The 13,372-nt window shown below is 40.6% G+C and overlaps 1 protein-coding gene across 3 annotated transcripts in view; it reads right to left on the bottom strand.

Annotated features, from left to right (window-relative positions):
• Positions 1–13,372, bottom strand: part of LOC146691128 (sterile alpha motif domain-containing protein 9) — a 32,775-nt gene that overhangs the window by 7,253 nt on the left and 12,150 nt on the right. The window contains exon 1 of one of the 3 annotated variants that reach the window (XM_085434425.1): positions 1,094–1,699. The exons of 1 other annotated variant lie outside the window; for it this stretch is intronic. The gene's annotated coding sequence lies outside the window, so the exon portion shown is untranslated. Of the gene's footprint in view, positions 1–1,093; positions 1,700–13,372 lie in introns of those variants that run through there. One more of the 3 variants, XM_085434423.1, reaches the window with a different exon arrangement.

Here is a 13,372-nt window from a genome sequence, read left to right as displayed (position 1 = left end):
ATGGTTGCCAAATCATACAAAAACTCGCCAGTTTCCCCTCTCTATCAAATCTTATCTGCTCTACCCTGGCCACAGACACCATCTCATTAAGCCACCTGTTAAAACACGGGGCCGAAGAAGACCGCCACTGTAAAAGAATAAGTTTCTTTGCAGCCAGCATACCCATTGTAATTAAGCTCAATTATTTTAAACATATCTGTTTTCTCTGTATGGAAGAGGATTAGGGCCACTGGAAATCACAAAGAAAAAAATATGTGGTGGAATTTTCAGTTTATAAAGTCTGCAACATGGTCAGCTGTGGTCAAGGCATTTAAATTACTGTAAGCAGGAGAGCTAACACAAATCAAACATCACAGTTCTAAAGTCATGAGAGCTCTGAAACAGAAGTAGTGCTCCCACTTCTTTATCCATTACAAGGAAGAGGGAAAAAGTCACAAACTTATCACACCACACATCACGAGGCTCGTTGTTTTGTGCCCTTGGCGTTATTAGCACCTGCAAGGGGAGTTGTCTTCTCCAACTACTGAGGCTGAAATAAGTTAATATAGTTTTAGAAACTTACACTGAACAGTCTATTACAGTGTTAAAACTAGGCATATGCATAAGCTACTTAAACACTTTAAATGAGAATAATAGAAATTTTCTATTACAATTCCAAATTACTCCCCACATTTTTTAATGGTTCTAATCCTCTTCCGTACTTCTGATTCAGAAGCACACCAGTGGTTTCAGTGGTGTGCTCTACAATGCCAGCTAGAGGTTAGAATAAAACCAGGAAGTGGCTTTAGTGTTTAATGTTTTTGTTCAATCCACAAATCCAAAAGACTTAAGGCAACAGAACCAACAGAATCATTCAAAAACTGGTTAATTGCTTTCTGGTTAAGTCTTTTTAGATGTGATACAGTAGGTATTAAGTGGAGACAGGAAGATATGTAATGTAAGGTAATATAAGTAAGCGAAGTGTCATCATAGAAAGGCAAACCCTGTAAAGTAAAACGAAGAACCACAAAAAATAACTGGTTGCATCCTTACTACGCATTTACTATTTTTCCATTTATCTTTATAACAATGAAGGCTCAAAACAAATACTGACCAAAACTCACTCACATTTCATTCAGTCCGCTCTTCAGTCCTCTCGGTTTAAAGCTGAGCTCCGTAGCCAGGTTAATGTAGCGGTTTTGGAGAGCAATAAAACAAAGAGGCTTCTCCCCCTTGTTTGCGGAGGATACAGATGAGATAAGACTGAGGAAGAAGACTTCAGCTGGGCGGGTCATTCTCAGGAATTGAAACCTAACCAAAACTGTCCGTGTGTTTCGATTATTCTTTCCGAAACGATACTTGTTGCGAGATGGGTGACTTCCTCCGTGATTTGTCAGCATTGTATCATGTTCTTTTCGTCGTCTTGATTAATTGTGAAACGATATTGTAAATCCTTTGATCCCGGAAACCCTCCCAAATGAGTCAGTGCGTCAGTCCATGAGGTCCTTGAAATGTTCCACTGGGAGTGGAAAAGTGGAAAGATTCAGTTCCAGGGTTGAAAGAGCGCCCTCCTTCTCAACTGAATAGTTAAATTGAATTTTAAAACACATGTATAATATCTAAGAGCTGAAATTTAACTGAGCTGGGAAAAAATTTGTGAAAAATTAAAAACTGAGGGATTAAAAGCATCCTCCTACTGCGCATCACTGCATCTATCTCCGCCGTGGCTCCCAGCAGCGGGTGCCACAGCTGAACGTGAAGCAACAGCGGGGTACTAAAAGTTGCGGTTCCACTTATGTCCCCTTGAGGCTCCAAAGTCCCCATAGATGTCCACGTTGAGACTTTGGACCTATTTTCTACCGTCATTGCTTTGGAGTAGCGAAACACACCCCACCTATCATTTGCTGGATGTTAAGAGATCTGAATTTAAAAACGACTGTTAAATCGCAGGTTTTTTTTTAACTGGAAGGACTCAATGGGGTATGGCCCTTATTCATATAAAATATATAGTGCTAATGCAACAGCACTTTTCTGTTCATCTTTGACTAACACATGTACTTTTGTAGTATAAAATCACCCTGTGTGTTCTCAACAGTGGAAACAAAATCAAAGTATATAACCGAGTAAGTAGAATAACACTTCACGTTTTCTTCAGTTAAATGATCACAGCTGGGCCAAGTGCAATCACCCTGATCACTGATGACTTTTAAATGACTTCTTATGAGACAATCTACAAAAGAAAGCAATCTGTCCCTTCCATTCAGTCAGTGTTTCCACTGCAAACCATTTCCATAAGAAGGGTTTTTTGTTTGTATCTTTTTGTTTATTAAGCTGCTTAACACCAAACTATGAAGCATTCAAGCATAGCAACATGAATCTGTGTTTCTCCACTTTGATGGAAGATTGCAAACGCAGCTCTCGCCCAAATTATATGAGGACCTAATGGCCTGGAATATTGAACCCAAAAGGACATAATCCATAATCCTGGATGGTCCATCACCCATTGTCAAACAAGGGTGAAGATCTGGTTTACTGTTTTGTGGCCAATTCACATTACTCCTGAATCCAGGGATCAGCAGGGTGCCAGAGCCTTCTCGCCACCACAGTGGAATATATTTTCCTGGTGAACGTCTGCAAGGGAAATGATTATGGTGGGGCAAGTTCACCACATATAGCACTGTGGGGAACCAGTGGTTCAAACATTTCATTAATGAGAAAAAATTGATGTGTATTATTAAGGCCAAAAGCAGTAGGTATAGTATTTCACTAAATGCAAAATGTACAGATTATTTACCACCGACATCGACTGAAATAGCAGGAATTAAAACATGAAAGTTACTCAATAATACAATAACGTCTAGTGACCTCCTATATTGATTAATGTAGGTAAAGAAGGTAATGATAAATACTACAGAGAGCACGGAGGTGAAATGACAGTAAATATTCAGACTGCAGAAGAAACATTAACAGCAGTTGTAGAGCGTACACCATGCTCGAAGAAGAGTTGTTATACGGAAGCAGGAGAATTGCGTATTTGGACAGTTGGAAAAGCACCACTTCATAGAAATGTTGATTTATTGATCAAATGCAGTAGCTTGGAAAACTGTAAGATCCATACTGCACATATTAGAAACAATTTTTCACAGATATAGGTAGGGAAAATCATCTGGACCTTCAAATATCAGGGGCTTAGCCCAGACATGAAGTCTTCTGAATTTCTACTCCATAACAGCACTTTTCCAAAGTTATTTACTAGGGCTGGGTCATATTATACCGTTCACGGTAATACCGGTATAATGTTGGGCAACGATAGGAAAATGAAATATCGCGATAGAATATGAGTAAAACGCGCATGCGCAGTGCCTTTGTTTTCATACGCACATGGCCGATTGTTGAGTGAATCAGATGAACTAGAATTGGTTTGTAAAATGGTGCAACTTCAGTGATGTGGAACTGGTTTGGTGTTTGTCCGTCAGATACACGACAAAGCACATTTTTTTGCAGAACATGTAAGCGGCCGTTGTTATTGTCGTATTTGTCGGACTAAGAGGCTCTTAAATCTGGGAGTAATCTGGGTCCTAAACTCTGTATGCTTCAGGTCAAACAACACTGCAGCATCACTGAGAGTTAAAAACTGTCTAAATTCTGTCATCTTTAATTAAACGATCAGCATTGCTGCTTTACCAGGTGTAACTATGAAGTTTAACTTCCAGACATCCATGAAAACAAAATTTATTACATTTAACGGAGTTAGAAGTTAGCAGGGAGCTAGCGGAAGTTAGCTCGCTAGTTTCGCTAGTTACCTAAGCATGATATTGCATGTTCTGACAGAGATTTCTGAAAAAAATCAAACGTACAGCTCTGCTATCACTTCCAACATAAATGAAGACAGGAAACTAAACAGCAGTGACGTTTGTAGGGTTACTGAAGTTGGGCTAGCTGCTATATAATGATGTGCTACGTGATCGCTAGCGACACAGCTACGTTAGCATAACATAAACACAGTGAAGCTGGAGGACGAACACTAACACTTTTCCACTTATAAAAGTTAACGTTAAAGTCCCTGATAGTTAGAGACAAATGCAATCGCATGGCAGGATGCTGTAAACGGACCAAACTTCAGTCAGGAGAACAACTGAGATAATCCATCCACAATACGAGGTTAGTCATTAATATACTGCAACAACATGCAGCTGCCAGAGAATTCAACATTAATGAATCAATGGTACAGAAGTGAAGGAAGCAAGAAGAATGAGTTTAATAAAGTTTGATTTATCTGACTGGTTGGTTTCGCTTAATGTGCCTTATAATCCCGTGCACCTTATGGTCAGAAAAATACGTAATGCACACTGCAGTTTAATGTTGCAAAGCACCTCTTTTTAACTTCAGTGGATATTATACATGGTTATGCTCAGGATATGTCAGCCCATTTCTACTGGAAATGCCTTTTGGTTAAACTTTAAGCAAGGAATTTGCATTTGCACTGTTAAATTTTTATAAAGCTTTAATGTACATAAAAACCAGCTTCTTGTTTAAGTGAAAATAAATGGAAGGTTGTCTTTTTGCGCTAGTAATGTTGTGGAGTTGTATTTTGTCTCGCATCAATTATATCGTAGGTTATATCGTTATCGCAAATTTTCAAATATATATCGTGATAAATATTTTTGGCCATATCACCCTGCTCTATTATTTACTATATTTCGTAATTCAATCTAAACACCATTTTCATACTGGGTTCCAGCTGTGGCAGGAAAATATAGCTGTTATGTAGTTGGGTTTTTTTTTATGAGAATGAAAAGAAGAATTTGGCAGTTGAAAAGGGGAAGATATTTACAGGTGTTGGCCTTAATCTCTCATGTATGTAGAAGTAGTAGCAAACTATAAATGTGTTTTATTCAATAGATGTCTGTTATGTGCTTAGTCTAATGAGGGTTGAGTGTCCTGTGTTAATAAAGTGCATAGTAAAAAGACAAAGACATACAAATGCAGCTTGTGCTGTTTTCATGTGCTTAAAATTAAGACCAATTTTATTGCATCTGTATTTTTATATTCTTACACTGTAGAGAAAACCAAGCACAGAAAGACGATCTATTCTTGACAATCTATTCCCTGAAACACCAACCTACCTCAAGACTTACACACAGTGTGCACTCTGCTTTTCTAAAGGTTGAGAAAGACAAGGAGTATCTCTCAATCAGGGAATCGAACCTTGGTCTTGTGCAAAAGAGGCAGGGACACTCAATACTGTAACCGTGGGAAAAAGAGAAAAGTGCAGTAACCATGTTAACCAGGAGACAAAATGAAACACTTTCTCTGTTTCATCTTTTGGATACTTCAAGATTTACATACAAGCTTCTGTGTGTAAAATTTGACTGGGAACACTGCCACATTGTGGCCAGATAGGGTGTTACATATGTACTGAAAAGAATTACCACTGGTAACTGCAAAAATCAGAAGGAAAAAATGATCCTCCTCCAGTGAAGTTAAACTTATGTTTACATACTTTTTCAGCATACAGAGACATAGTGAGTCACATCCTTTTAAGGTTGTTTAGCAGGAGTGCTGGCAGCGCAAAACTCACTTTATGGATTTTGGGTCGGGTGTCCAAGGTAAAGGTAAAACAGGTAAAACTTCTAGGTTTAATATGCTCTATAGTGCAACAGTCCTGTGAATGTTATGTCATCATCTGAATCAAAATGACCAAAAAGAAAAGTCTGATCAAACACCTGTTTGTTACACGGTGCAGAGCTACATGGAGAAGCAGTTTCCAGATAAGGTAAAATTATTTACAGGTTCTTTATGGTTCAAAGGATTCATGGTCTGTCTGTGGGCTTTATCCCCAAGCTTGAAGTAACTATTAAAAAGAAAACATAATTTATCACCGAATCCAGCAGATCTTGTGGCCACAGTATTAGGTCCACAATTAGTGGAAGAAAACATGTTTTTTAGGGTATAACTTATAGCAGCTCCTGTATTCACAACTGAGCCTCCAGTTAGCATCAGCTGAGGCAGTTTGTCTATAACTTTTTGTCTGGTGTGGTAGGTGTTCAAGTAAAATTCTACTTTTGGATGGTCAGCAAACTGCACGAGACACGTCCATGCAGGTGGTTGATAACACTGATCATGAATTCTCTCACGCAGGGCAAGTTACTACTGCCAATACTGTTTGAGCAATCCACCAGCAAGACAATGTCTCTGAGCACTATTCTTGGCTGCGCTGTGGTTACCTCCAACACCAAGGAAAAGCACAAGAACTCATTAATTGCTTTCTGCAATTATAATCATAAACTCCAAAGTGCCTACAAATGAAACCTTTTAAAAACATCTCTCGCATCACCAGCACAACCTGGTGTTTAGTGTTCATTTCAACTTCATGTTTCATTTGGTGCGAGAACAGGATTTTAGTGGTTTTCATTAATTTAGAAGCGTCTGAATGAGATGTATTTCCACCCATTTATTCATGCTTTTCTTTATGTACTGCATGAATTAAACATCACTGTGATGTGAAGTTTAAGTTATGTGTATCGAATATAAGAGACAAAGAGCAGTTCCTGGCATTATGGGGCTAAATAAGACAGAGCATGAAGAATTTTCGGTGGTTTTCTAAGTAGTAGTCGGAAGTCCTTCGTCATGAACACAGTGCATCAACACAAAAACCCACAGACTCAAAAACAGTTTCTTCCCCAAAGCGATAACCACCCTGAACTCACACATGCACAGATAACACAACCCCCCCCACTTCCCACTTCCTCTATGGACCACCACTGTGCAATACCAATTCTATGTGCAATAACTCAACTGTATATACATAACACTATTTATTACATATTACTTACGTCTTGTATATTGTACATTTTACGTCTTGTATATTGTACATTTTATATATATATATATATATATATATATGTTTTTTCCCTTTGTTAATACTGTCCATATGTACATAGTGCTGCAGAATTGTACCCCCCACCCCCAGCATGTTTACACTTAGTAGGAGATGCTCTGTATCTCATTGTACAACTGTATAGTGACAATAAAGGCATTCTATTCTATTCTATTCTATTCAATACTGTCTGGAAAAGCAATCTGCTTGAGCCTGTTTGTCAGCAGCCTTAGAGCCAGCAGCTTGAATCAACACACCCATTAGCTGTTGCAGATTCTTCCACATGGTCATTGCATATTTCAGCAACAGTACAAGCTGGGGTACTCCCTGCTGAATATGGCTGCCCCTCTCAGGCAGTACAACATATTTTCCTGCACAAAGTTTAGTACTGCTCCAATGTTGACTATCTGTCGTGGTTTTGATTGGAAATTACCCAAAGCAGAAATGATTGTGTCTCTGTTACCGTGGGTGTTGAGAGTTATCCGGAGTCTCGGGAAAGCACTAAACTGGGTGATACCCACTTAAACTGCAACTGGACTGATTGGCGTGCTTTCCACAAACCTCCTGATCAATTTACAGGCACTTTTGATGGCTGCTGTTTCCATTGCACTATTGAGCAGGAAAATTATGTCTCATTTTTCAATTTCTGCAGCTAAAAGAGTTAAAAAAAATTATGTCAGTCAAACAATATCTATCAATAGTTATGGCTATCAAAGGTGTCATTCTAATATCAGCACACCAGTTCAGCTTGGTGCTGAACTCCTCTACCAGGTAAAAAAAGGCAAAAATGCCACAAAAAATCTTTTAAAAAAGATATTCAAATATCAGATTTATGCAGTATTTTATTTTTATATTAAATTATGTGGTAAAGGGTTAGGTATTTTGGATAGAAGAACATAGAGTTACAGCTTCTGATTTTTAGCAATGTGATGCTTTCAGATATATATATATATATATATATATATATATATATATATATATATATATATATATATATATATATTTATATATATATATTTTTTATTTTTTATTTTTTTTATTGATTAGCATTCAAATATCTCAGCGAAAACAGAACAAAGATCTACCACAAAGCAAGAAAGCATGAGACAAGGCTAATCAAAAGGTATTGGCTGAAGCATTTGCTTATTACGCCAACCCTTTTCACAAAATATCTTTTTGCATGTGTAACACTGGTGGTGCAATACTAGACCTGTTAGTGCTACTTCTTGCCTTCTTTGCATGTAGTGCAGGCAGTATAGTTACCTTTAACCACAGTACGCGGACAGAAGGGAAATATGGACCAGATCAGACAGGTTCTAGATTCGTAGGAGCCAAGGGTGTATGACAACAGAGGACTTGTACACAGTAGGTGTAGAAAACACAATTGCATTTATTAGCAATTATTAAAGTTGTGCACATTTAACAAAAGTAGAGCGCGCTTCTTGAAAACAAAATAAAATAAACCCCACAAATGGTCGACCTAAGGATATATTGTCTTTTGTGTCTTTTTTTAAAGTCAATTTCAGTCTTTCAATGTCCAATAGTCACTCAGTGTGTTTGTAACCAGTCGGGTTACAATCTACCAGTTCATCCGGCTCTTTGGGCTGGGCTCGCCATCCAGTACTGGAAAAGGGATCCTCGATTCTTCTCAGGTCCTCAAAACCAATCCAATCCAAATAAGCAAAGGAAAAAACCTGACCATGCAAAGCAACAAATGCTACACGGGGCTTCACAGTGCTCACGTTGGCTCACGGCCTCTGGAATACAGTATCACTCTTATTATTCTCGCAGAAAAAAAGGACTTTCACTATCCAGCTAGCTTCTTCGCCGCACGGGTAAACTGATCTTTCACCGTCTGTGTCTCTGGCGTATCTGACTGGCACACGAAGGCACACACAGATGTCTCAGCAGCGCACAGACTGGGGGAGGGTCAGACCGGCCAATGATTGGTCGCTCAGTGGATCTGACAAACACACTCTAAAGGACTAAGTCCTGCCCCCACACCATCTATATACCACATATACATATGTACATATTAAACTTATGTTTACATGCTTTTTATCAGTATTTATTATAATTAATTTTGTTTTTATCAATATTTATTCCCATCGTGAGAGTATGAATATTTATACTTTTAATCCCGTTTTTAACACTGGGTTACACATGCAGCTCCTGTACACAGGGCTTGAAGCAAATAATAAAACAAAGCAAAAACCAAACAAACAAAAAAAACTTTCCACCTTAGTTAAGTAACTACATCAAATCAAAAGAATCAAGAGGGGGTTTTTTTTCTTTTGCTATTTCATTCTTGATTTATATATTTTTCTAATACTCTATTTTTAAACATGTTTTTAAACCACTGTCATAACTATTCCACAGGTTAACTCCTCTAACAGAAACACATCTCTGCTTTATATTTGTCCTTATCTTGTTTTTTTTTTAAAGAAATCTGTTCCCCTTAAGTCATATTGACTCTCTCTGACTTTGAACAGCTTCTGAGTACTGGGGCAAAGCAAGTTATTTTGTGCTTTATACATTATCTGTGTCATTTTATATTCAACTAAATCATAAAATTTCAGGGTATTCAGATTAATAAACAAAATGTTAGTTGGTTCTATATAGTTTGATTGGTTTATAATTCTTATAGCTCTTTTTTGTAACTTGAAAATAGGAAGAGTGTTCGTTTTATATGCATTACCCCATATCTCCAGACAGTAAGTCATATATGGAAGTAACAGAGTACAATAAAGTGTGTATAATGATTTTTTGTTCAGGACATGCTTTGTTTTATAGAGAATAGCGATGGTTTTTGACATTTTTGTTTTCACATGGTTTATATGAGACTTCCAACTCAGCTTATCATCAATTATCACTCCAAGAAATTTATTTTTGTACACTCTTTCAATTTCAATTCCATTAACCCTTATTTTAGATAGATTTTTCATTTGTCTAGTGCCAAAAATAATCAATTTTGTTTTCTTTATATTTAATGATAACTTATTTACATCAAACCAGTTTTTTAATATATTTAACTCATTTTCCGCTGTAGTCAGAAGCTGTTCTAGGTTTTTACCTGAGCAGTACAGAGTGGTATCATCAGCAAACAATACACATTTTAACAGTTTGGAAATGCTACATATGTCATTTATATATAATATAAATAATTTAGGGCCCAGCACATATATAGCTCTTAAGATACAATATATATAATAAAAACTACAGCCAAACAAAAACTGGGTCCCAGTTATGGTGTGATGTCTCAAGTGGGCATTAGAGTATGTCCCTTAGACATATTTTATACAGTACAGTACAGTATAAACATACAGTTTCATATATTCTGATGTGTCTATTTTAAAGATTTTGCCCAATATTGAGAAGAACCTTTTGAATTCAGGTCCAAAACATAACTGCAATAATAAAAATAACCAGCGGTAACAACTGATGCTTTTTCATCTTCAGGAAAAACTTTCTTTTCTTTTTTTTTGTTTTTTTTTAATGAAAGAAAGAGAGGGAGAGAAAGAAAACCAAAGGGGAGAAGAGACAGTGAGAAGGGGGGGAAGAAAGAAAAAAAAACAAACAAACAAAAAAACAAAACTCCTGGGTCACCTGTATGGAGAAAAAAAAACAGAAGAGAAAGCAAACAACAAAGAGCAACATAATAAAAAAAAAAGCACCATCACAATAAACTAGCTAGCAGTAGATATCAGTAGATACTAAATAATAAACGATATTGTGCAGCACGCAAGATAGACAGCGCACAATGTGCTTTGAGGCAGCAGCCAAGAAAGCTGTAGTCCTCGTCTGTGAATACCCATGTGTACACCTGTGTGCATACCTGTGTGGATCAGCATGCTTGCATTCCAAAGGTTTCTCCATGTAATGATCTGCTAGGGAGTGTGGGGAGCCACAGCCCCGTCCTTTATGGCATCAAGCAGGCATGGAGGAGATCAAAACTCCAGACATCCAGAGGCCCCCAGAACACAAGAGACCAAGGAAGACCCACAGAGGGGCAGCCGCGCCACTGTCCCAGTAAGAGCTAATAAGAGTCCCAGATGAGGGCTCATTCAGCAGCCGCGGAGCAGAAGCCAGGGGGAGTTGCAGTGTGAGCTCCGCCGGCAGCCAGCTGTGCCTGAGTGACCGAGCCCCAGGCCGAGAGGCCGGGGGCACCCCACCTCCGAAGTGGCCCGAGCGAGCCCCAATAAGCGGCCGCCAAGGAGTGAGCCGGTGTGTACCCGGACGCCCACCCCCAGATACAAAGAACCACCAACGCATCGACACCTGAGGGAGTCCGCCACCGGCAGGGGAAGTGGTGGTGGGTGGAGAAAGTCCTCCAAACCTTGGAGGGCCCGAGATGTCCCCAGAGAGGTGGCGTCTGATACCCAACCTGACATATAGACACAGACATACAGGCACACACAGACACAAACATCCATTCCCACCCTCATGCTCTCATGTGCACTTCACACTCAACCGACGTGGAGACAGACATAAAGAGACGCTGTATACACGATCACACTCCCCAAGCGTACTCTACAAACTGGGTCTAGGTACCCTTGCCCCTGGAGGGGGGAACTGCACCCTGACCAAGGTGGTATTACCCTTTTCCCTGCGATGGCGAGAGGCAGACCACCCCGACTCCGCAGCAGCAGGGAGGCCCCACACCCCAGACCGCAGCCGGACGGCCAACTCCTCCTAGCCCCCCCGCTCCAGCAGGCCGCAGAGAATGGGGGTGAGAGAAGACTCCAAACCTCCCTCCACCCGCTCATTGTAGTGTTGATGCATGTGTGTTCTAAGGTGCACCCTGGTGACATACTCCTACTCCAAGGCCCTGCATGTGTGGGTGGTTGTGGTGGAGCAGGAAGAGGGAGGCAGCTGGAGATGGGGAGGGAAGGAAGGGAGGGGCAGGTGACGCCTCCCTGGGGCCAGCTCCCCCACTGACCCCAGTAGGCACTCCCATACTCCACGACCCGCCAGGGAAAGGGGGCTCAGGCCCATCCAGACCGGGGCCCAGCGCAGCAGTGCCCCCCGGCCCCACAGAGCCCGGGACAGTCCACCCAACCCCACCACAGAGAAAACTGCACCCACCCCACCATCCACTCGTCTTCCAGACTACATGAGACAATAGACGCCCAGGCTGAGATCTTCCTCCACCTCTCCTGTATCTCCCCCTCCTGCAGAGAGTTCCTGAGGGGAGGAAAGCTCCTGCAAGGTCTAACAATCTCCCCCACCGGTTGAAGAGCCCCACAGGCGGCTCGACACACCAGCAGCACCCCGCGCCAGGGATGGGCCCCCATGCACCCACCCGCCCACAACCCCGGCAACACACAAACCAGGACCCAAGGCCCCGAGGCCCGGCCAGGGCCCCGGCCCAGAGACGGAGCGCCCCCAGACCCCCACGCCCATCCCGGACCCACCCAGGGGCAGACAGGCTACCAGGTCAGTAACCCACGTCCATCAGCACAGACCCTCCCCTAGCCCCGCTGCACGCAGCCACGAGGAAATAGTCAAAACAGAGCCCCCAACCGGACAAGACCGCTACCCCGGGTTGAGCCCCCCAAGGAAGATGCCTCCAGGGAATCCCCCGACGTCCTAAGCCTGTCCCTACCCCCACACCAATCACAACATTGAAGGCGGGACCAAACTATGACCCCCCACCCCCACTAGGTGATGGAGCCGATCAAAGGAGCCCAGAGCAATTGATCTGATGTGGTGGCCGAGGCTGTATCAAAAGTAATGTAATCTAATAGATAATTTCTATATTGGTTAGAATTAAGATTGTTTTTATTTTTCCAGTTCATGAGGACAGTTTTCTTGGCTATGCATAGGGCAGTGAAAACCATATGGGCTATGTTCTTTTCTGAAGTGACATTATCTAAGCTGCCCAACAAACACACTAAGGGGAAAGTTGGAATGTTACATTTCAGACACTTTGATAAGTCTTCACATATCTCGCGCCAAAACTTCTGCACTGGTGGACAGAACCAAAGAGCGTGAATGTAATTGTCTGGTGTATTGCTTTGACAGTGTGAGCAATTGTTGGAAGATGTAAAGCCCATCTTGAACATCCGATGACCTGTATAGTGCACTCTATGTAGTATTTTGTATTGTATTAATTGCAGACTGGGATTGGCATACCTGAGACCAGAAGTTTTGGTCTAAACTGACTGATAAATCTACTTCCCACTTTGCAATAGGAAGGGATATTGATTCATCTAATTTAGAAAGTGTTCTGTATATTTTAGATAATAATTTGGGGGATTTAAGAGTAAGGAAATGTGCCGCACTTGGTGGTGTTTGTAATTCAACTTGACTGAGGTTAAATTTCTTTTTTATTATGGATTTAATTTGTTGATATTCTAAAAATCTTTTCTTGTTGATCCCATATTGTGCAACTAGTCTGTCAAATGGGATAAATTCTGTTCCCTCTAATATATGTTCTAAGTATTTAATTCCTTTACAACTCCATTCTGGGAAATTAATCATATTATTGTTTTGTAATATGTCAGGGTTATT

Source organism: Copadichromis virginalis, linkage group LG16, assembly GCF_057382275.1.
Source record: "Copadichromis virginalis isolate Kocher_CV1m ecotype Utaka linkage group LG16, C_Virginalis_male_GT1.1, whole genome shotgun sequence".
In the NCBI taxonomy this organism is placed as follows: Eukaryota; Metazoa; Chordata; class Actinopteri; order Cichliformes; family Cichlidae; genus Copadichromis; species Copadichromis virginalis.
Note: the sequence above shows the minus strand (reverse complement) of the source record. Positions and strands in the feature narration are given on the sequence as shown.